Source organism: Mizuhopecten yessoensis, unplaced genomic scaffold (genome assembly GCF_002113885.1).
Source record: "Mizuhopecten yessoensis strain PY_sf001 unplaced genomic scaffold, ASM211388v2 scaffold1011, whole genome shotgun sequence".
Classification (NCBI taxonomy): Eukaryota; Metazoa; Mollusca; class Bivalvia; order Pectinida; family Pectinidae; genus Mizuhopecten; species Mizuhopecten yessoensis.
Window position 1 is genome coordinate 821,433 of NW_018403833.1, and position 25,736 is coordinate 847,168.

The 25,736-nt window shown below is 39.0% G+C and overlaps 1 protein-coding gene across 1 annotated transcript in view; it reads left to right on the plus strand.

The window, feature by feature from the left end:
* The first annotated feature begins 696 nt into the window (after positions 1–696).
* The window catches only part of LOC110456352 (dystroglycan-like), a 151,233-nt gene continuing 126,193 nt past the window's right edge, over positions 697–25,736 (plus strand). Inside the window, exons 1-3 of the mRNA XM_021507045.1 lie at positions 697–746; positions 1,887–2,067; positions 14,528–14,657. The gene's annotated coding sequence lies outside the window, so the exon portion shown is untranslated. The remainder of the gene's footprint in view (positions 747–1,886; positions 2,068–14,527; positions 14,658–25,736) is intronic.

Genomic DNA, 25,736 nt, shown 5'->3' on the forward strand with positions numbered 1-25,736 from the left:
GACTTGGTGGATCGCCGGTGACAAGGTTATTCAATTGGTCAAGTTGAGCGACCGTCTATATTTCGTAGGGTCCTGGGTTCGAATCTCGGTCTGACCGTTGCATTTCTCTTTCCCATGTAACAAAATTGATGAGCTTGACAACCCGAGCACTGGATAAGCGCTTGTCAAGTGGATATCCGAACGTGATCTGGGTTGTCACCACATTGTAGTTGTGTTTTTGGGGGCGAACACTTAGGGGAATGGACATAGTGGATGGAGCGGGGAGGAATGTAGCTGAACTGGACACGGTCGATCGTCGACGACCAGGTTTCGCAATTTCGTCTGGCTGTTGGAATGGATTTCTTTTTCTCCTGTTAAATAAGCAATTTCGTGTCATCTGATAATCTGATAACCAATTCATTGTATTTCAAAGACGTAAAATATATCTTTTGTTTGAGTTTATGAATAAGCACAGTTTATAAAATATGTACTCGGATCCGAAATGACTAAAATATTTGGGTCCGTCTCTCTCTTTCTCACATAATTATGGATATGATGATATCGATATTTATTTAAATAACTAAAAGCATAGTGGGATCGTTAAGTTGTCGAAGTCGCTTGAATGGCGCGAATCCGTGAGGAGGTTGCCGCTTTTATTCTATTTATAGTTGCCTTACTTTCGTTTTCAAGAAAATCGCAAAGAACCCTGGGAAAGATCGACAAAACGTGTTTCCGTGCAGACATCTGTCGCATTGTAAAACTGAAAGGTACCGTCTGAAGTATTGATTTTAGCTCCAATGGATTTGGTATTTGAATTTTATTGTTTAGTGACATTTAGTTGTATGCTTATTACGAGGTCTACCTCACCATTTTGAAAATAATATCTGAGCAGCTGCTGCTGAATAATTTGATGTTGTCCGCTTTCTCAGTTTCTGCGCTAAAATAGGTTTCGGAAATGCTTGTAAACTGCAGTAACCTATTTAACAATTCACTGTTTATAGCAGATATCTAAGGCAAGACTTCTTGTTTTGATACATTTTTTTTTTACCTGGGGATAGTTTTTTTCATAAATAGTTCATGATCAAATCCTTTTAGTAAGAAATAGGCCTGCTACAGTGGCGGATCATTTTTAAAAATAATTCTCGGGCTGAGGCGTTAGGGGGTTTCCTGAAGCCCCCCAAAAAAACCTGGATCCGACATTGTACTACAAACGGTCAGGGGTAAAAATGCATTGGCTACTAGTCTACTTAGTAACCCTTTTAGTTCACTATAGGCTTTCAATAGCTTGCCTTGGCAGATTCATCAAGCGTTCATAATAATCATGTAGACAAAGATGAAACCATTGAAATGATGATTCAATGAGTAATTTGAAAAAAAAAAAAAAAAAAATGGTGAAAAAAATCTAAAAACTAGAGCGTCACCTTTATTTATTTACTATTGTCATATACTTTTGAATAATGAGCCTAGTTTCTGACACAGTTGGATGTTTAGGTATATATGATTCAGGCACTTGTAACCTAATAGTTGGAGTAAGACCGACAAAAGGGCTCATTGTAATTGTAACTGTCCAAGTATCACAAGTCTTTGATTTTCATAAGAGCCATACTTCTGGTGTATTACTGTGGAATGTTTCCAAAGTTTGTTGACAAAAGTGATGATGCAGGGGATGAAGTGTAGATAGATGGGAGTCCATTTGTCACGCCTGGAGATCACTTTCACACACTTGGTGCACTTCAGAAGCACCATATGGGTGTGAAAATCCAATGTCAGACTAGTAAATGAGACTGTGTATAGGGGCCCAATCTCAAGGTCAGATCCTAGGGATGGGAAAGGTGGGGGAGGGATTTCAGACCTGACACCATTCCAGAGTTTTCCATTGAGCAGATTATATATTTCTTCTGTGGCAGGCTTGGTGAAGAGGTAACAGGACTAACAGGTGTGGTCAAGTGTACATGTTACAAGAGTGTATGGTCAAGCCCTAAAAGGTGTGGTCAAGCTGTAACAGGAATGGTAAAACCCTGACAAGGAGTGGTCAAGCTATCAATACATGCAAGAAAGTGACCAAGCATTTTTCTCTTTTCATAATTGGTAAGTAAGAATACAATTTCTACATTTGTAAAACTTGTTTTGTTTAATTTTCAGGACTGCGTATTAACCCCCAAAAATTCATCCAAAATCATTAATGTCATGATTTGCACAGTAACGTATACAAAATGATAATGGCTCTCTGTACATGTACACTCACTGAAACAGTCCAGACATCTTTACATGATTTACTGTTATTGCAATAGCTAGCCTCCCCCACCACACACACCCATCCCCTTCCCTCAGCAGTACTATGTACTGTACATTGCAGTGTTCCTTAACACCTGGCTGTATTTTCTTACACCTCTGACTGACCAGTGATGACCAGGCATTGAAAGTCACACCTTGGTACCTTGACCATGCAGATACATTGTACCTAACACCTTTAAGACAGGTCACTCCCACTTCTGGACATCCTAACAGCCATTCCTGCATGATAGGTCAAGCACTCCTGGCACTGTAGCATCAGATCATGAGCTTGACCATGGTACCATTTAATGGGCCTGGTTTGTCTCTTTGCCAACTAAATATCTTCAGGCATCTGTGATACCCTGTCATAGCAATTTATGATTCTATTATCACTGAAGCCAACATTCCCCATCAGGGAGGGGCTAACTAGCCTAAGGGTCCTCTATGTAACACCCCCTGGATTGACAGTGCTAATGGTCTTGACCTACTTTGAGTAACTTTGGGTGTGTATTGTTGGTCCATTGTAGACACTTAGGGAGGCAGGAAAGGCTACAGAAGCTACACAAGGTGAAGTAAAACTATTAATAGGGGTATTATAAGCATTTCATATTGCAGTACACTGTACATGTATTGCAACATTTAAGGAATATTTTAAAAGATGTGCATTGATTGGGTTGCCTTACAAGCATCAGTTGTAGGGAATTTCCCTTCAGCTCAGCGGTAGAGCATCAGGCTGGAGATCGAGCCTAGGGTCGCGGGTTCGAGTCCCAGTGATGCCACTATCTTTATCACTATTCCTCGTCCTACTACAACATTGCAATATACATGTAACACAATTTATTGTATTCCTAGAACTTCAGAAAATTGTGAAAAATGAGTATCATTTCAGAGTGCAACAGTATTTAATTTAAAGTAACCATATATTGTGAACAGCAAAAATTGTGTGTTACGGGGTTGATTACCTTGTTACTTTGGTTGGTGTGTAAAGTGGAACATTGTTAGTATGGATATATATCCTTGTCTGTGTACTGTCAGGGACCAATCTAGTCCAAATTCTTCACAGTAAGGAGTAATTCGACATAACAAAAAAACCAGCTCTTAAATTTTTCCTGTGAGCTAGGAAATTTCCCATTTTTCTATAAATATAAATATTTTCTTCCTCCTACAAAACTTACCTTTTTTATGCTTTTGATAACTTTGTAAGATATTAAAACAAAGTCACAATAATTGTTAAGTACATCTATTTATATTTATATATATCAATATACATTTAGGAAAAAATATTTTCTATATAACTGTGACCTAATTTTATTAAAAACATTGAATTTCCTTAGGTAAATAGTGTCATGAAAAATATGCAAAATTGTTCGAAAATAGCAAAAAATATGATTTCCCCAAAACATCAGTTTATCTCCTGCTAAAAGAACCTTCTTAATTTGGAAACATGGGTCACAACACCGCAGAGCATCATTGGAATTATAATTGTTAGGTACATTTCTTAAAGTTTCATTTACAGATTCTTATCGGTCCTGATTTGTTGATAGTTTAACAAAGCTTTTCTTTGCTGTAAAAGAAGAGGATTTTAGACAAACACAGATTACAATTTCAGTGTACTGTGTGAACTTGGTACGCAGAAAGTTTTCATGAAAAGTGAAACACTATTAAAGTCAGGAAAATTTACAGGAAAAAATTGAGATCTGAAATAAACCACACTTTTATGCACCAAGCAGAACTTTCAACAGATTAAAACTAAGAAGTCAGCCTTTGAGTTTCCCCACATTAGAAGTTTTAGCTTTTTATACCAATTTACACTCTTATAGCTTTGGGATGAAATAAAGAAGTGCTTGCAAATGACGTTTATTGGAAGAAAACTGCAAAGTTTTCCGATAAACCCCAAAAAACTAAAAAGCAAATTGTTTTTTGATGATGAGGTTGATTACTTACTTAATATTTGTACACTCTTTAGGTAAGAACGACTGTTACTTAGCTACGTTTCTAGTGTTTCAGTGTTCTAAAGTTGATGAAAATATTCCCAAGCTTTGAGTACTCTATGATGAATGTACACGTGGAGTAAATTTGATATTGGATACGTAGGAGAAATATTTTGTAGTTTTATGTCGTAATTGACTTCGCTAATGTTTTTTAAGTATAAATCTTGTGATAACTCGCTAGATTTACAAGCATACCAGTGCACCCTTCAGTGTGTGAAATTAAATTTCAAAACCTTGGAATGAGAAATTTGAATTCTTGGATCCAAAACCTGATGGTGATGGAGGCGACAAGAAGTTATGAAAGGGATTAATTCACCCCAGGAAATCCTGGTAACTTAGTTTTGTCTCCATTACCGCTAATTGGCTTTTATAAAATCTTATGAGCATGCTGGTGATAAAAAAGGTCATGCTTCGTCAATTTCTCCTTAAAACACTCTCAAATTACCTTTTCTGTTTCCTTACGTATGTATGGACCCTTATCAGGTGGATAATTTGAGAAAATCCATTTTATTTTATCACCAAATTATAAAGTTTTGAGGTTTCCAACCGATAGCAATTATATTTACACAGCTGAGGTCAGAGTCGTTACGTTGGAGTAGCTTTCAGTATGTATATTAATATTAACTATATGTCAACATAGCAAATTATGTACCACTGGACATCTCATGTGCCAGAATATTTTAGGAGTAAGCTTAAAACATTCTTTGTTGTGACTTGTGTATAATCAGTGCAATAATTCAGTGTATGAAATTGTTTTTTTTTTTTAATACACTGAATTTTCTTGCATTTTTTTTTTTATATACATATAAAATGAAGTCAACTTTCTTTAATCAAAGAAAAATGTCAACATAGTCTTATTTCATTTAGAATAAGAACTTTCAGTTTGAAGTTTTATGGTTAAGTTATTAAAATGTTGTTGAATATTGATTGAATAGACAACCACTTTCCAATTCTAGTCATTTCTTTGTTAGAATAGAAAAAAATGTATCATTCAATATCATTTTTCTTGAAAATACATTGTTTACTTCATTTCAATTGCCCTATGGAATTTGCTGATTTCAAAAGTAAAAAGTAAATGAAGATGAAATATTTAAAGATTCTTCCAAAACAGGAATTCATGGAAATTAAGTATGAATGGCTTTTGAAATTCACTCAGGCCAATTTTTCAGGATTATCAATTTGCAAAGGTCTATCCACGTAGCTGTTGTTTCCTCCTTGAAATGTTGTAATTGTTTCATTACATACACACTTAGTTTAAAATTGCTATTATTAAATTGTCTTTTTCTTGAATTTGGAAATCTGTCTTGTTTCTAGGTCAATTAAGGATATTCATTACCTTGGATATATACAACTCTAACAATTTGTTTAAGAATTACCTCCCTTGAATTAACTCCCTTGAAATTGCTTGAATAACCCAATTAGTATTAGTCGATCTTTTCAATCATGTCAGTAATCAGTTAACCTAGTCTAAACTATTACTTACAATAGATATTTTGTATTTCTTTAAAAGAGCTATGGCTGGTTGCTATGCCTATTTCCCCAAAGTTGTGTCCACGAGTTCGCGCGTGCCACTGTGTACTGTCATGACGCGTCCTCAGGTATTTTTATACAGGTAGCTCTATCGGAATCCTGTGTCTTATAATAGATTATTGTAAACAGTCGAATTCAAGGCCATGGCTATTGATACATGCGTTTCACGATAAAGACTCGACAAAATGCTGCATTATTTTTTATGAATTTAAAACAAATAATATGCTGTATGTAACAAGAGATCGTACAATCATTACCAACAGGTTTTTGAAAGGATTTAATTTCCATAACTACTGCCTGCGTCATGCCCTTACATGCTTTCTTACAAAATACACATCTTGATTTTGGTTTTCCTGCACATATGAATGGCAAAAATGATATGCAATTTTTGAATAGCATATCTAACACGTGTATTGCAATCTTACTTTGAGCTACAGTCTTCCTGCATTTCAAACAAATGAGACTGTCCTCAACGATGAATTTTCACGTATTTTCGGTAATTATTTGCAATAATAACAGTTCATTTATTTGACTTGGCCTTTTTTTTTATTCTGACGCAACAATCCCACATTTATTTGGTATTTTAGCATCATTTGTTGGGTTAAAATAGATAGATAAAATCACTAGTATCAAATGGAGGGTAAAACAATTCATAAATATTATTTAAAATGATGTCTTATCTACAAAGCGTAGCTGTACTGTACACGTGTACAATGAGTTGTTGGCATGATTGCATAGAAGATAAATCAATAGGTATATTATTAAAATAAAATAAAATGTTCCATTGGTTTGAAAAATATTGTAAAACTTAATTAAGGAAAAAGATCACATGCCTAAGTATTTAAAAAGAAAAGAACCTAAACGTGGATTCGAACTTGCACTGTTCATTTCGTCTGGTCACAAGTCAACTGCGTTACACATTCGGCTACATCGGACATAGACGAAGATGGGAATACAAACTGTTTTAACTCAAGAAACACCTGTCGCTGTTTAAGAAACTCGCTCACCACTGTTTTTCATTATTTCGAGCACTTTCCCAAAGGACGACCACTTTTTCGGAATACGATTTGTTTTTGCATATAATTACATCAAGGAATAAAAAAGTTTATTCAAAAGTTGGTCCTCGGATGGGAAAGTGTTGATACTGTTTTTTTAAGTCTGGGAAACGTACCCCATCACTTTCATAGATATAGTGAATATGGCTATATTTTCAGTATCATATTAACAATACCTAATATCTCAGCAGTTCAAGAATTCATATATAATTGGTTTTATATCTATTCTATGCATTTTCGCTGCCAGAAATTATTTATTCATTAATATTTTTTTCCGTTTTCATAAATGCTGACTTTGGAAAATATGAGCAGATTTCCGCCATAGCTCTTTATAGATCTCTTTAATGTCATGGTAAGGTAGCATATATCCCTCTGTGATTTGTTTTAGATCCTTTTACGGTAAAGTCATATTGTTACTGTATAAATATATATATTATAGTTACAAAAAATGAAAAAATAGAAAGAAAATTTCTACATATGAAAACACATTTACGTATCACTGATGAAGATGAAAGGTAGCGTTTTTATTGCGGTGAATATGATGCCTGGTAATATAAGTTCATGTTGTTGGTCTCCTTTCTCAGGTCGTGAAAGTTGAGGTTGCAATGTCACTTTAAACCTACCACACAGAGAGTATTACCACTCCTGATCATGCCCCCAACACCTTGAAATCCGTACTAGAGGACTCACTTCTGGTCTGATGGCCAGATTATGTACACCTTCTGGCGTTGTTTTCCAATGCACTACACTTGTATGCCCCTCTATCAATAGATCTGTTCTATCTCGCCACCAATACTGTTCCTTCATGGCTGACTCGCTGGCTTCCCCTCAATTCAAGTTTCATTACACACTGGTTTATGACTGTCTGTTATTTGTTTTCATAAGAGATCATCATTTCTTTAAGGCACATTGAATTTGCAAAAAAACGTTTTCTTGGTGTTATTTTTGGCATGTAAGAATTGGGAAGGTTTTGCATGTAAAAACACTTGAGATTTTGCTTAGTAGGGTGTGTTTTAGTCTGTCACCATAGTAACAGACAATCCTTGTCACCTTTCACTATAGCAACATAGTAATGTTTTTTTAGGTCTTGTGTGGTCTTTTGTGGTCTTTTGTTGTGACAGGTTTCAGGTAACATTTTCTTGTGAAATAAACGACAACAGTTGCGAGATGTTTAACTTATGTTCTGTCAATTAGGTACGGCATATTGCGGTCACTACCTGACAAGACTATTTCCCTTTGCAACATTATTTGTTTTGTAAAACACAGGTGTTCATGTATAATTCAAGTTATCTGCTACATTTTAACAGAATACATTCTTGTATACCTGATTTTGGATAGAGTTACCTCCCTTTTTCATTCAATATTTTAAAATAATTCAACATTATTGTTGCAAATGTGTTCATTTTTCTTTACTTTTCAAATATAACTCATTAAAAGAAAATTTAATTTGGGAAAGGAGAAGTTAAATGTCAATCGTAAAATAGATTGTTGTTAATTTAAGGTCAAGGTCACAAGTTTCATAGACTGTTACTCGCTAATTAGTTTTAAACCAAGGTCATAAGTTTGGCTGTTTATTTGAGAAAAGTAAGAAAAACGTCCACCTAGACTTGTGTTATGTTGGCAATTCTACCTATTTCAATTATGTTTTATTTTGCTGTGTCCTGAAGGATAAGGTTCAGTCATAAAATAGGAGTAAGATAGTGGCTAGGTTGATGTTGAATTTAGGCTTCAACAAATTTGATTACCCCTGCTAGGTAGGTCTTTTTAATGGCAGTTTGTTGTCCCTCGTAAATCCATTTTACCACATTAAAGATTTGTGTCTTTTAAATCGGTGTAGTTCCAGGAACCAATATACAACGCTATGCTAGACTGACATTTAAACTTTTTATTTTTTTATTTATACATAAAATGTTATTCCATTCCGAAGGGAGAGTGAACTATTTTCTGTTGATTTTATTGCTAAAGTGTCTGTTGTATTTTCCCGTTTACCCGTGTGTGTTAACAGCCTTTTTGGGTCACATCATTATCACGATATTCCTGCAGGATTTAATTAGATGACTTGCTTTATAGATGCAGAATTCATCTATCTGTAACTTCCTGATTGCGTGTACATGCTAACAAATGAAGCTTATGAAGCAAATTATGTAGTAAATGAAGGCAAATAGGTGTTTGAAATAGGTAATAAATTGTTGGAATAAGAATGATACCAGTCAGTACTTTATATGTATAGGGTTCAGATTGAATCTATGTTAACTCATTCACCCCTGAAGACACATTTGAACTCTTCCAATTCAAAGGTTGGAATAGTCCATTATGAAATTTCCTAATTTCAGGGGTGAATGCGTTAATCAGAAATGTGGAGCCAGCATATAATGATAAGAGTTAAGGAACATTGTATCAGTATTTTGAACATGTTATACCAACATCTTGTGGTTGGTTGGTCTGTCGCATAGGGTTTAACGTCCCATCAACAGCTGAGGTCATGGTCATTTCAGGATGTGACATCTTGTGGTACTGTGAGGAAGTTCATACAGCAATGAATGGGACCAATTCAGTGATTTCTTTAACCCTTTCACCCCTATGCAACTTTAGTAGACTCTACCATGCATTGATATGGATGAGTCCAATATGGTCTAAAGTGGTGAAAGGGTTATGGACACATAATATTAGAAGTTGAAGAATCATTTTATTTATGTTTCACTAGGTATAGTCAGTGTCACTAAAACTGTAACAGCAACCTGGAGTAACTGGGTAGAAAAGATTCCATAGACTGAATTGGGTGAATCTCGACAGACAGAGTTTTAACATGGTCAGCTGTGATCAACGTATCCTCTGCTGTGGTCTTCCCTCCAGTACTAAGGCTTTGTCTATCCAAGTGTTTCAGATTCCTTATCCTCTGCTGTGGTCTTTCCTCCAGTGCTAAGGCTCTGCCTATCCAAGTGTTTCAGATTCCTTATCCTCTGCTGTGGTCTTCCCTCCAGTACTAAGGCTTTGCCTATCCAAGTGTTTCAGATTCCTTATCCTCTTGGTGGACTCTGGCATTGTTTGTAAGAAGAGTTGGTCATAGGCACTACTTTTGTAACAGGTTGGGTGAATGTACCTGATGGGGATTTGAACCTGTGACCTCCAAACTCAGATGGACGCTACTGTACCAGCTGAGTTACCTGGTCAGTGGTCCAGTCCAGATCCTCCGTGTAAAGGTAGTCTCCGAAAGTCAAGAAAAGTCTCGGCATTATCATATAGACTTACTTTATGTTTTCCGCAAAGGGGTTGCGGTGGCCACTAGTGGTTAAGGCGTCTGACATTCTGACTTCCACTAGCCTTCAGCCCTCCACCACAGGGTCGCGGGTTCGAGACCTACGTGGGACAGTCGCCAGGTACTGACTGTAGGTCGTTGGTTTTTCTCCTGGAATTCCGGCTTTTCTCTACCACCAAAACCTGGTACTTCCGTAAATGACCACAGCTGATAATAGGACCTAAAACACAAACAAACATGTTTTGCCCGAGTACTAGAGATGCATGTCTGCAGGTTTTGTATAGTAAATGTCTACCCCATGCTTGGCATTCTGAGCCATGCAGTCTCGTAACAGGTGTCCTCTCGTATCAGGTGTCCTCTCGGCATATCTCACCTGTACTTGATACCGCTATTCACAAGATTATGGTTTTAGTATCATAATGATATGGCAGAATATCAGATGTTCCTCCATTGTACTCTGCCTGTGGTTTCCTATATCTAGCAACAATTAAATTTATATTGGAAGTTTTTCATCAAACACATTCCGTATATTCAATCTGTATTGATATGACAACCACGTGAATTAGACGTGAAATTTTGAGCTGATAATGATAAAATCGTAATGCAGCTACGATCAACAATACACTAACAAAGCGTCCTGTCTGTGGGAGATAATGTGGGACCCAGACCCTGTCAAACCTAAAGAGAGTCCCTCCCTGTGTGCCAGCCTACAGGCTATCTCTATAAATCACTCTTTATGTATTATCAACAGTTAACCCAATGGTCCCCATCAACAGTAAAAAATAGGAGTAAATGTTCTCATGTACTGAAATAAGAAAGTACATGCTTTCAAAGCCATCATTCCAGTATCTGTATATATATTCATATGCAAATAAAGTAAGAAATTGTTGTCCTCAAACTTACCATAGGCTATGATAGCTCAACACCAATTAAGTTAAAAACAAAGTTTTTTTCAAACTTCACATCAATAAAGTAAAACAATTAGTCAAAAACAAAGCTTCCGGTTGTGAGAAATGGATGTCCTTTAATTTACAATAGCACAACACCAATTAAGTAAAAACAAAGGGTTTCAAACTTAAGTAGCCCAACACCAATACATTAAAAAAATACTCCCCATGTACATTCTTTCCAATTCCGATAGTCAAGCACCAATAAAAGAGGAAGCTGATTGAGGTAAATGGTCTCAAACTCCAAATGTCAAGTATCAATAAAAATACAAAATGAATGCCATCTTACATCAACTGTTTCAGTGAAAAATGTATGTCATCTTCATTTTATATTTTGAAATGACAGTAGATAGTATGTAGCACATGTACAAAGTAATACTAGACGTCGGGTGGCTCGGCTTTCTCCAAGACAGCTAGGGTTTGATTCCCCAATCAGGCATGAAAAGGTGTGGGGTAACCTGCCCGACCTCTTGGGTTTTCTCTGGGTACTCCAGTTTCCTCACACAAAACTCAGCGTGATAAAAAGGCCAGAAAGAGTGGTTAAATATAAGTTGAAATAACTTTTTTCATAATTGTTGTGAAATAAGTGAAGTTTAAATAATACTAGACCGGGTATAACAGACAGAAAAACAATGTAATGCAATATTTCAGGTCCTATGACAGCTAGGTGTTTACTACATCTCCAAGGAAAGTAATAAGATAAGGAATGGATATATTAAAAACATTATACCATAGGTATTTACCTTATAAATAGACACTGTTAATACAGTATGATACTAGCCAGTCCACATACACTTTTATACGAAGGAGTGAGCACGCCTTAGTCAATGAGCCAAGACATTTAACGTGACGGGTCAGGTTTTGTGAGTATTGTAGAGAGCAGTACTTCGTTACTGCTGTATAAGTCACAGTTCTACACCCTGAAGTACTGGAGAGCTCCTGGTACCTAAATAGTGATGTTCTATCTATTTCACTCTGTAAAAGATATCATAAGCATATTTAGAGGTGATGAGGTTCAAAATATTTTTAAAATGTATCAGAATAAATTCCAAGAGCCACTAAAAGCCAGTACGGTAAATTTTGTTGGAAGAGACCTGGCCCTGTAACTCACCAGAGCATACAAGAAGGTGACTAATGCCATCAGTATCGCATCACTTAAACTTTATAAAAGGTTTGCACCTCTATAAAGAGACCTATGTGTCTCTGTGGTTTAAGTTGAGGAGGTGGAACCAGTGCACTGTCATATCTATAGGGTGGTCTCGAAGAGAAAAAAACAAATTCTGAGTACACATATTGTGCATCTGACAACAGTCTAAGGGATACCTGATAATATTTCATCAACAGATAAAGAAAGATGAGGTGAGAGGAGACTTTCTCACCTGTCTAAAGAGTCATCTGTACAGGTATACACTGCGTTACGAACTTATAATTACGTGTTAGCGGAGAGTTCATTAGCGGAGGCCAGGCAGTAACATCACCTCCGCTTGTTACACAACACCAGAATCGTAACATGATCTCGTCCTGTTTCACAGTCCATACAACACTTGATATGTAACACGATACTTTCTTGTTTCATGGTTCAATCATCAAGTGATCCTATGTCCTGGTCTATCACGTGAGATGTAAGTGACAGAGTGACAAGATATGACAATCGGTATGTCACGCTTTCTTGGACAATAAAATCTACTGAAGTTTCTAAGTTTACTATCAACATCTGTTGGTGGCATATTGAATAAAAAGAAGTCAATGATTCTGAACCAAAAATGTGATCCCTAAAGATAGGAAAATGTTTATCCATGATAATGGATACTGTCAAAGATGTTAACGAAGCAAGTATTGAGAAAATGGTGATGTACATGTTTGTATGGCGTATATCATATTGGCTATGATGCTATCTTGCTACCTCTTCATCACAACCACTTCAAATGGTTCATCAGAATATCTCTCTCTTGAACATGACTGCTTTAAAATGTCTGTCAGACGAGATCAATCTCTTGAACATGATTGCTTCAAATTTCCCATCCTGAGACCTCTCTCTCTGGAACATAACTGCCTCAAATGGTTCATTATACAAATGATCTAGTACACATAACTGCTTCAAAAAGTGCCTCAATTTAGAGTTTTCTTTAACACATGAGCTTCAAATCATTCATCAAATCTCAACAGGACCGCTTCAGATTTTCAATCATGAGATAGGTCTGTCCCTAATAACCGTTTCTAATCATGACTGCTTCAAATGGCCATTGTAAAAACCTTCTCTGCAACAATGTACCTTGGAACAGTCCAATGCCTCATTTTCTGTGCGGTTTGGAAATCAGTGGGCAAAACTCACTGTGAAGCTTATCTTTGATTAGATTTCAGTTGCAAGAAAATGAAGTCACTTGTATCTATAGATGTACTTAATGTACTATTGTAAATACAACCTGCACAGTGTAACTTGTCCTATTGAAAACCTTTATAAACTGGAAACCTGTATAATTCAGACCTTCGATGTGGTCATACTACATCACTGGATCACTATATATACACTGAAGTTTTGTGTCAACATGATTTTGCTGACTCACTTTTTGTGTCGTCTGCAACGCGAGGCGACATATAGGTATTACTTTGTCGGCGTCGGCAACATCGGATGCCGCGTCCGAAAAAGGTTTCCATGCAATAACTCAAGTTCCCTTGGGTTGATTGAACCCAAACTTGGTACACATATTGCATACCGATATAGCTCGGACAAGTTCGTATTTCAGAAGTTTACGAGCATTTTTGGTAGAGGTATTTCTCTTTTATTGCCAAATAAGGGAATTGTGTTGTAAATGCAAGACCTTTTTTATTTTTTAATCATTTCCTTTCAAATTTTGTACGGTGATGCTAGATGCAATAATGTTCAACATATATGATAGGTTTTCCTGTCGAATTTCAACTTTCAACAAGCGCTGAGCAGGTGACACATCACTCCTTCGGAATTCTTGTTAAATTACAAGGGGGCCAATACATACACTCAAAATTAAAGTAGGGGTGGGCTTATTACAAGATTATGAAATATTATTAGTTGACAATTCTTCTGAGCTGTGATAGATAGGGATGGGCTTATTACCAGGCATGGGCTTATTGCTGGATAAATAAGGTGTTAAACCTTTAAAGTTGTTCCAAATTTAAATATCTCTTCACATTATTGTTCATTTTAGACAGGGTTCACATTATTAGATAGGATTGATCGTCTGTCCAGAAGTTGTCATGCCTATTTATATATATATATATATATATATATATATATCGGGATGCCATTTAACCGTGATTAAGTTTGTTAATCCAGATATTCCATTTATCTTGATATACAGGTTTCTATTATACACTGATAAATGAGGCTAACATGATGGCAGGACATCTACTGTAGTTTATACATCTTGATGAGGTCAGTTTCTAACACTTACTACAGTGAATGGGGTATCGTGTGTCTCTGAAATCGTGCTTAAGAAAAAGTGTTAATTCTTATTACAGATTTATCTCATTGGATCAGGTGAAGAACTTGAATTTCGAGACCTTGTTTTAGAAATCGCGGGCCTGGTCATCTTATCAAGTTTCCGCATTTCTTTCACAGCTGTTCATTTCATGCCTGGTGAAAATAAAGGTAAGTTCACTTTTTTCATTATTTCTTGATATCTGCATATAAAGAACATTTATTTAAACAGCCTGCGTCAATGATTTGTAACTGATATAGTCAACATTTCAGCTCCAATTTCTTTATCTTTAAAATTACGTTTTGATGATAATGGTTGTGTTCATACACAGGTGACTGAAATAGGCATTAGAGAAAAAAAAGAACACAAGCATATTCATAGGATTAAATATGAGCTATATTCGTAGCTACTTGTCAGCTGGTCCTATTTCCTGTTGGGCGTGTCTCAGAGACGGGTTGTATATGCACAAAGGATATCAAATTATGGCTCATATTCAGAAAATAGCTTTTAAGGAGAAAACTGGAATTACGTAATTGTTGAGATTCTATTCCCCTCTCTCCATCTCCAACATGTGTTGATTTTATTCACCATTTGTGTATAAATGATGGATGAAAATGTTAAAGATATAGGATTACTGGAGCCTGGTATTGATCGGGACTGCCTGCCTGCCTGCCTCCTACCCCTACCTCTGTATGTGACTACCCCTGAGTCCCCCAGCCCCTCACAATGGGGAACTACATGCACCAGATGGAGCATAAATGGCAGGTTTTGCTGGAGAGTACAGCAGAGATAGAGAGCTACTCTGACAGTAATGGATGTACTAGGGGGGCCTGCGTCCTAGGGGAGTACAATCAACGGTGATGATAATTACTGCATTGTACTAGCAGTTTCCTCTTTATCTGTAATATATAGATATTGGAAAGGAAAGAGTCCTGATTGGAAAGGAAAGGAGATATACATGGAGGAGGGGGCGGGGGCGGGGGAGAGTCACACTTGTGCTTGATGCACTGCAGCAAAATGTGGCTTCAGGGGTGAACGAGTTAAATGTGTCTTCAGAGGTGAATGAGTTAAATGTGTCTTCAGGGGTGAATGAGTTATGTGTCTTCAGGGGTTAATGAGTTATGTGTCTTCAGGGGTTAATGAGTTATGTGTCTTCAGGGGTGAAAGAGTTTAAATGTGTCTTCAGGGGTGAATGGGTTATGTGTCTTCAGGGGTGAATGAGTTATATGTGTCTTCAGGGGTTAATGAGTTATGTGTCTTCAGGGGTGAATGAGTTATATGTGTCTTCAGAGGTGAATGGGTTATATGTGTCTTCAGGGGTGAATGAGTTATGTGTCTTCAGGGGTGAATGAGTTATGTGTCTTCAGGGGTAAATGAATTATATGAGATAACATGAGGATTTGGAAGCTGGAGTTAAAGGACATTGGGACATGAGTGGGTAGGGATGGGAAAAATGGAAGGATGGGTTTGGACAAGCAGTAAGGTACACACACAAAGGACTGGAAACAGGAGGAGGAAGCACCAAGAGGGGCAGGGACAATCAGTACGGGGAGAATGACCTTTAATTGGTGATTATTTTATAAATATTTTAATTTGAAGCAGAAAATACATTTATACTGATCTGGAGCAAAAACATATACCTCTTGTAATTTATGGTATAAAGATATATTATAATACACCATTGGTATTCTACTGATCTGAAGCTAAACTATTTACCAGTGCTATTCTGTTGCTCTGAAATTAAAACAAATCATTGGTATTCCACTGATACGAAATCACAAATACTTCCTTGATAGTTACTGGTCCGGGTATAAATTGCTACTTGTTTTGAATTGGGTAGATGAGAAGTGAAGTCAGACTTCCTATGAAGTAACATAGCAGGCATTATCGTGGAGAATTTACAGTGCTTTTAATCCCAGAGGTGGGATCAAATATGATGGAATTAAGGCGTTTGCACAAGACATTGCGAGTTAAGTACCTAATGGAACAAGTTGATTACCAGGTGTCATTACTTTGGAATTACTTGCCAGAAATCCATTTCAATCATAGCTCGTTGGCTGTATGGCTTTCATCCTTCTGAAGAGTAATTACGATTTCGTGATGTGGCGTTGTGACGTTTTAATATTTTCCCATAGAACGTAGCGTCAGAACACCGCCGCAATTGTTTCGTGATCGAGAATCAATCTTACTGTCATAGGTGTTCAATCTTTTCTCCATATGATGTTTTCTTTGTTCGTGTCTTCATCCTAAGAATTTAATGAACTTTGTGTTTTTATTCACAAACTCAGTTACATAAGAGTCCTGATATAGTGTGCAGTGGAAATTTAGATTGAAATATTTGTTATATGTCTGAGGCATTAAACAGAGATCCACTTAAATGAAGTGTATTGCATTAAGAATACAATTTTATTTCAGTAGCTGGATAAAAACATACAGCATCAATTACATTCAGGGAGAGTCCATTGTTTGGAACTTTAGTGTCTTAAGAGTTATTCAGGGCTGAAATTAGCTGTAAAAACGCAATACTGCAAAGCTGGCAGTTTTGTTGAGGAGAACACTGAACTAGCTGCACCCTCTCCAAGCTTTTCGAGTCAGTTTGAATCAGTGACTTCGAGATGTCGGCTGCAGACATTAACTGTTGTTCAGCCTTATAGTGTAAAACAGGCCCTGTTTGGTATATAATATGCATGTGTTTGTCTATTTCTGGCCGTGTAACATCAAAATTCAACTTTTCCTGTATGGATGCCTGCCTTTTCTCGGCACGTAGCACATTTAAATGAAAATAGGACGTGTCATTTTATCAGATGAGTCCACATGCCCACCAGGCGAACAGATAAGTTTGTTGCATTTCTAGAATATTTTTATCAACTTTTTATGATATGCATAAAATGCAGTTTCTTAACAGCCCAGCGTATTGAATAACTCTGCCGTTCTTGTATGCTGGCTTTTGACAGAATGTTGAGCGCGTGCAGCACTTAAAACTGTGCATGCTGGAACGCAATCTCACACTGCAACTAGAATTTCATTTGACAAACAGCTCTGCGAATGGATCTACCTTGTAAGCGGAAAGCTCGCGATGGTTGTGGTGGGCACATGCATTACACTGCAACAGCAGCCTGTATTTTTATGTACTGTCAGCACCGGGCTCTGTGCATGTACATGGTGTTCGGCAGTATTCTTGAGATTCATTCCAATGTATAGATCATATCTTTGCATGTATAGCCAGTGCTCAATGGGCCCAAGTCACATACTTGCATGTGTTCTCTTGTACAAAGAAATATCCGGCATTTGTTTCGTGGTTTAGCTGTTTGAGAACATGCTTTCTTGAGGCTTGTTATCAAGATGGAGATACTCCTTTTCAGAAATGTAGAAAGTATCAGCAGGCTTGAGATGAGGATCTGTCCGGTTTATAACGCCTCACGATTTATAGATTTTTTTGAAACTTGAGTAGACATACAAATTGTTGAGTAATAGTAATGGGCAAGATGGAACAGCCATGTATACTGTTGTTTATTAGGTTTTATGTTTCTAAAGCATTTTGCTGATACAGATGTTTTGTCATCATCCGTTATGTGTGAACCTGTAGTTTGCATAGTTGTAAAAAACGTTGCTGAACTCAATATTTCCTATTCCATGGGAAATGTGACTAGATTATATTGTGATTATAGGTACACGGTAAAAGTAAGATATCGTCAATGCTAACCACAAATCCAATTAGCTAGATAAAGGCTAAATTGGGAAGTGAAGCAAATACCGAAAGAAAAAGGAGACAAAAACACAACAAAACTAGCAACTAAAAAATCATAACTTTATTTAGGCCCTTCATCAGAGATGTAGGTGCGCTACTGTAATCATGGTGTCCATCCGTCCACACTTTTCGTTTCTGGAGATTATCTCAGAATCAAAACACTGTAATATGTAAATGTGCAAAAGGGGTCAGAATTTTTTTCAAGGTCAAGGTCACTGTTACCAATAAATTTAAGGATGTGTTGACGGGTGGTGATACAGTCAGACACATGGCGGGCCATTGCTGACCTTTCAGTGTTCTAGCTGGAATCGGCTGCAAGGTCACAGTCGCCTAGAAGCTTGTATGTTAATCCTACATTCTTCTGTTGTGAAATTATTCTTTTTGAAATTTTGACAATGCAAACCAAATTTTGTTGATATTAAGTGCAAAAATCTGTTCCTTTTAAACTGTACAGCAGATTCTATGGGATAAAAAATAGAAAGTTTTTGATGTTGTGTAACAGATCTTGAAGTAGTTTCAGTTTGATAGATTTATGGAACCCGTCACAAATTTTCCATATCAACTCACCAGATGCCCTCTGAAATGAAAAATTCTTTGCCTCATTTAAAAAAATCTCACATGAAATGGGAACTCAGGCACAATCCTATATAAATTTTGTATTTGTATACAAAAAGTCAACCAGACACTCTAAATGTTATCTGTAGCCCTGATGGCATATTGTTCCTGTATCAGTAAGATGTTTAATGTCAAGGGTATTTAAATGCATTTAGCATCAGTTCTATAGGTGTGTGTTTCCTGGATAGGACTGTCTCAGTGTAAAATAGGGCTTTCGTTGCATACTAAGTGGATGCATACCGTCCCCATTGAGGCTAATGTATAACAGTGCTTAGGTCAGGTTGCATGTTTGCAAATTGGTCTCCTTCCGCATCTGGGAATACCATTAAACGGTCTTGGACTGTTAATGGAGGCATGATGAATTACATAGTGCATGCTAGTGTGATCCTGGCCGATGCCTGGAACAGCTCCAATAGGATTTATCCAGCTTTAAAGTGCAGGAGAATAAAGGATATAGGGAAATAAAGTACTTACGTAGCATGTTCCGTCTGACCTTGTACACAACCTATTGGCGGTCAAGCCCAGGGTTTGGATCCTGTATCTGAGGGACGCTATGTCTTTGAACAAGGCTTCTGGCTCAAATAATTCAGTCTGCCTATGAAGTGGGGTATAATACATGGTCTGGGTTGGGTATTACAATTATTTGTGTGCTAGCACTTTGAATAAAATACAGACTGATCATAACAGACAGAACAGGTATACAACCTCCAGCAGACTTGCACTTTACACTTTAGAGGTATGGTCCTTGTCTGGACATCCTCATCCGGCATGGAAAAGTCCTGAGGCATCCATAGCCAGCACAGTACAGCAGAGGTATCTCTACTCAGCATGGAACAGTGGGGACATCTCCACCCAGCATGGAACAGCGGGGACATCTCTACCCAGCACAGTACAGCAGAGGTATCTCTACCCAGCATGGAACAGTGGAGGTATCTCTACCCATCATGGAACAGTGGAGCTATCTCTACCCAGCACGGTACAGCAGAGGTATCGCTACCCAGCATGGAACCGTGGAGGTATCTCTAGCCAGCATGTAACAGCGGAGGTATCTCTGCCCAGCATGGAACAGGAGGGGCATCTCCACCCAGCATGGAACACCGGGGACATCTCTACTGACATCTCTACCAGCATCGAACAGTGGAGGTATCCCTAACCAGCATGGAACAGTGGGGACATCTCTACCCAGCATGGAACAGCGGTGACATCTCTACCAGCATGGAACAGCGGGGACATCTCTATCCAGCATGGAACAGTGGAGGTATCTCTACCCAGCCTGGAACAGTGGAGGTATCTCTACCCAGCATGGAACAGTGGAGGTATCTCTACCCAGAATGGAACAGCAGGGACATCTCTACCCAGCATGGAACAGTGGGGACATCTCTACCCAGCATGGAACAGCGGGGACATCTCTATCCAGCATGGAACAGTGGAGGTATCTCTACCCAGCATGGAACTGCGGTGACATCTCTACCCAGCATTGGACAACGGGGACATCTCTACCCAGCATGGAACACCGGGGACATCTCTACCCAGCATGGAACAGTGGAGGTATCTCTACCCAGCATGGAACAGCGGGGACATCTCTACCCAGCATGGAACAGTGGGGACATCTCTACCCAGCATGGAACAGTGGAGGTATCTCTACCCAGCATGGAACAGTGGAGGTATCTCTACCCAGCATGGAACAGTGGGGGTATCTCTACCCAGCATGGAACAGCGGGGACATCTCTACCCAGCATGGAACAGTGGAGACATCTCTACCCAGCATGGAACAGCGGGGACATCTCTACCCAGCATGGAACAGTGGAGGTATCTCTACCCAGCATGGAACAGCGGGGACATCTCTACCCAGCATGGAACAGTGGAGGTATCTCTACCCAGCATGGAACAGCGGGGACATCTCTACCCAGCATGGAACAGTGGAGGTATCTCTACCCAGCATGGAACAGCGGGGACATCTCTACCCAGCATGGAACAGTGGAGGTATCTCTACCCAGCATGGAACAGCGGGGACATCTCTACCCAGCATGGAACAGTGGAGGTATCTCTACCCAGCATGGAACAGCGGGGACATCTCTACCCAGCATGGAACAGTGGAGGTATCTCTACCCAGCATGGAACAGCGGGGACATCTCTACCCAGCATGGAACAGTGGAGGTATCTCTACCCAGCATGGAACAGCGGGGACATCTCTACCCAGCATGGAACAGTGGAGGTATCTCTACCCAGCATGGAACAGCGGGGACATCTCTACCCAGCATGGAACAGTGGAGGTATCTCTACCCAGCATGGAACAGCGGGGACATCTCTACCCAGCATGGAACAGTGGAGGTATCTCTACCCAGCATGGAACAGCGGGGACATCTCTACCCAGCATGGAACAGTGGAGGTATCTCTACCCAGCATGGAACAGCGGGGACATCTCTACCCAGCATGGAACAGTGGAGGTATCTCTACCCAGCATGGAACAGCGGGGACATCTCTACCCAGCATGGAACAGTGGAGGTATCTCTACCCAGCATGGAACAGCGGGGACATCTCTACCCAGCATGGAACAGTGGAGGTATCTCTACCCAGCATGGAACAGCGGGGACATCTCTACCCAGCATGGAACAGTGGAGGTATCTCTACCCAGCATGGAACAGCGGGGACATCTCTACCCAGCATGGAACAGTGGAGGTATCTCTACCCAGCATGGAACAGCGGGGACATCTCTACCCAGCATGGAACAGTGGAGGTATCTCTACCCAGCATGGAACAGCGGGGACATCTCTACCCAGCATGGAACAGTGGAGGTATCTCTACCCAGCATGGAACAGCGGGGACATCTCTACCCAGCATGGAACAGTGGAGGTATCTCTACCCAGCATGGAACAGCGGGGACATCTCTACCCAGCATGGAACAGTGGAGGTATCTCTACCCAGCATGGAACAGCGGGGACATCTCTACCCAGCATGGAACAGTGGAGGTATCTCTACCCAGCATGGAACAGCGGGGACATCTCTACCCAGCATGGAACAGTGGAGGTATCTCTACCCAGCATGGAACAGCGGGGACATCTCTACCCAGCATGGAACAGTGGAGGTATCTCTACCCAGCATGGAACAGCGGGGACATCTCTACCCAGCATGGAACAGTGGAGGTATCTCTACCCAGCATGGAACAGCGGGGACATCTCTACCCAGCATGGAACAGTGGAGGTATCTCTACCCAGCATGGAACAGCGGGGACATCTCTACCCAGCATGGAACAGTGGAGGTATCTCTACCCAGCATGGAACAGCGGGGACATCTCTACCCAGCATGGAACAGTGGAGGTATCTCTACCCAGCATGGAACAGCGGGGACATCTCTACCCAGCATGGAACAGTGGAGGTATCTCTACCCAGCATGGAACAGCGGGGACATCTCTACCCAGCATGGAACAGTGGAGGTATCTCTACCCAGCATGGAACAGCGGGGACATCTCTACCCAGCATGGAACAGTGGAGGTATCTCTACCCAGCATGGAACAGCGGGGACATCTCTACCCAGCATGGAACAGTGGAGGTATCTCTACCCAGCATGGAACAGCGGGGACATCTCTACCCAGCATGGAACAGTGGAGGTATCTCTACCCAGCATGGAACAGCGGGGACATCTCTACCCAGCATGGAACAGTGGAGGTATCTCTACCCAGCATGGAACAGCGGGGACATCTCTACCCAGCATGGAACAGTGGAGGTATCTCTACCCAGCATGGAACAGCGGGGACATCTCTACCCAGCATGGAACAGTGGAGGTATCTCTACCCAGCATGGAACAGCGGGGACATCTCTACCCAGCATGGAACAGTGGAGGTATCTCTACCCAGCATGGAACAGCGGGGACATCTCTACCCAGCATGGAACAGTGGAGGTATCTCTACCCAGCATGGAACAGCGGGGACATCTCTACCCAGCATGGAACAGTGGAGGTATCTCTACCCAGCATGGAACAGCGGGGACATCTCTACCCAGCATGGAACAGTGGAGGTATCTCTACCCAGCATGGAACAGCGGGGACATCTCTACCCAGCATGGAACAGTAGAGGTATCTCTACCCAGCATGGAACAGCGGGGACATCTCTACCCAGCATGGAATAGCGGGGACATCTCTACACAGTAAGGAACAGCGGAAGCATCTCTGCCCAGCAAGGAACAGCAGAGACATCTCTAAAGAAGGGACATACTATTTAAACTCTCTTGCTTCTTTTTTCCCCGCAATGTAAAATGGTTAAATTTGCTTACGTCTGCTATAGGAATATATGTTATTACAATGTTTTACCATTGCGAACAGACCAGTTTTCACTACAAAATATAAATATATGATACCGTGCTGTTAACTACTGATAACTTCCACAGGACTTTTGGTTAAAAATAAAGTTACCTAAAAGTGATATGTGAAACCCTGCAACTTATTTGCTTACTGTGGTAAATTGTTAATTGGTTGAATAGAGATTACAACCTATATGTTTCTATACCGGTGCCTGAGAGTTAGAACCATTTGTAAGTAAAAGGTTGTCAGGGAACCAAGTGTCAGTGATATAAACACTTATAGGTAATTCAAGTTAGATACAGCATATGGAATAATTAAATAACCACATGATTTTTGGTGATATGACTAAATGTTACAGTTTGTTAAAGATTGAGGTTGTAAATATATACCAAGTGCACATGTGAGAATAAATTAAAACTCATCAAAATCCCATTTATACACTTGCTGTACACCGATTGTAAGTTCAACTGCAAGATGTTTAGACAAATGAGTTTTAAATGAATTTCCATATATTTCAGCTTAAAAAGCAAGTAAAGATATTGGGTTTTAGTTTCACTTTGTCCTTTTTACAGGGGAAATATACTGCATCGAAACATTAATATAATAGGGGATAAGGAACAAGGATAAAGAAGAAAAGAAATTATATTTAAATATTGCTGATACAATTTAAATAAAGTGTTCCACTCTTCTTAAAAATGTTTGATAAAAGGGGATCGTCTCCTTGAAATAGATGAATATCAAGTTATTTTTGTAAGGAAAGTTCGGTATTTTCTTTCTGTAATGTGGCAATGTGTACAGTTATTGACTACTATGGAGAGGTTGATGCTTTTTCTTCAATGGTAGAAAAACCATTGAAGATAATGCATAAAAGTTAAAAGTAATTAATTAAGTAATTAATTTTATGTATATATCTATTTTCTAATATCAAGTGAATCAAAATGGACCTAAATAATTCCTCTACATTGATTGAAGCCTATTACAAAAGGATGTGTAGTGTTTATATGGATACAAATTTAATTGGTCTACAAATGAGGGCAGGTTGAATTGGTCTAAAAAGGAGGGCAGGTTTAATTGATCTACATATAGTGGGTAGGTTTGATTGGTCTACAAAGGAGGGTAGGTTTGATTAGTCTACAAATGAGGCTAGGTTTGATTGGTCTTCAAAGGAGGGTAGGTTTGATTGGTCTACATAGTGGGGTAGGTTTGATTGGTCTACAAAGCAGGGCAGGTTTTATTGATCTACATAGTGTGCTAGGTTTAATTTGGTCTACAAAAGAGGGTAGATTTCATTAGTCTGCAAAGGGGAGTATGTTTAATTGGTCTACAAAGGAGGATAGATTTCATCAAGGTCTACAAAGGAGGGTAGATTTCATTGGGCTACAAAGGGGAGTAGGTTTAATTGGTCTACAAAGAAGGATATATTTCATTGGTCTACAAAGGGTAGCAGGTTAAATTGGTCTACAAAGGAGGGTAGATTTCCTTGGTCTACAAAGTAGGGTAGGTGTAATTGGTCTACAAAGGAGGGTAGATTTCATTGATCTACAAAGGAGGGTAGATTTCATTGGTCTACAAAAGAGGGTAGATTTCATTGATCTACATTGGGAGCAGGTTAATTTGGTGCATAAAGGAGGCGAGGTTGAATTGGCCTACAAAGAGAGCTATTAGGTAGGACTTACTGAACATGTTGGAATGTTTCCAGGATATTTAGGACTCATCTGAGCTGTTGCCTTTCCTTGACCACAGGCAGTGATGACCACGGGGAACGGTCACTAATTGTAGTGGTCACTGTAATCCAATGGTCATCCTTTTAAAGGTGATTGTAATTTCTAATTGATTAATGTGATATTCAGCTGTTAGACCTGACATTTACTTTAATTTCCCCTGTTAATTCTGTTAATCAATACTCACAAATGGTCGTAATTTTGCTGTGGTCTTGAGTCATGTTATTGACCAATAGGCTAACCACTGGATAAATACTGAAATTCGGGACCCAATCTTGGGGAGAAATTGAAACGAAATTTTCAGGTTTACTAAAATTGCCACATAGCGTGTGGTGTAACAAATTTGCACCTTGAGGTTAAAACAAATTTGTAGTTATGATATAAAAAACTGGGGTTTTTATTTAAAAGTGCACTTATCCTGTCAACAATTTCAGAAAATACCCACAATCTGAATTTTGGTAAAGCTGTCCGATTTCTTCAGATTTTTGCTATATGCCAATTTTAAACTGGTTCCCTATACGTAATTAAAATAGTTTTAGATTCATATTTCTATTTTAATGTTTCTTTAAGTATCTATTAACAAAATATATCATATCACAGCGTTTATGGAGAGGTTCAGAATTAATTACTAGCACTGTGATTATTTCTTGAATGTTGCTCAGTACAAAGTGTACTGATGGTGGCACCTTGCAGACTAATAGGTGAAAAAAGTACAGTGCTTTTAAGTGTATCTTTGTAATGTTCTGTGCATTGTAGTCCAGTGTGCAACACTGAAGGTCAAACATTGATAAAATGTTGGTTTTGTGGTACTTATTAAATTAAGTCTTGAAAGGTAGAATAAGAAGTACACATTTTATTGCCAGTTATTG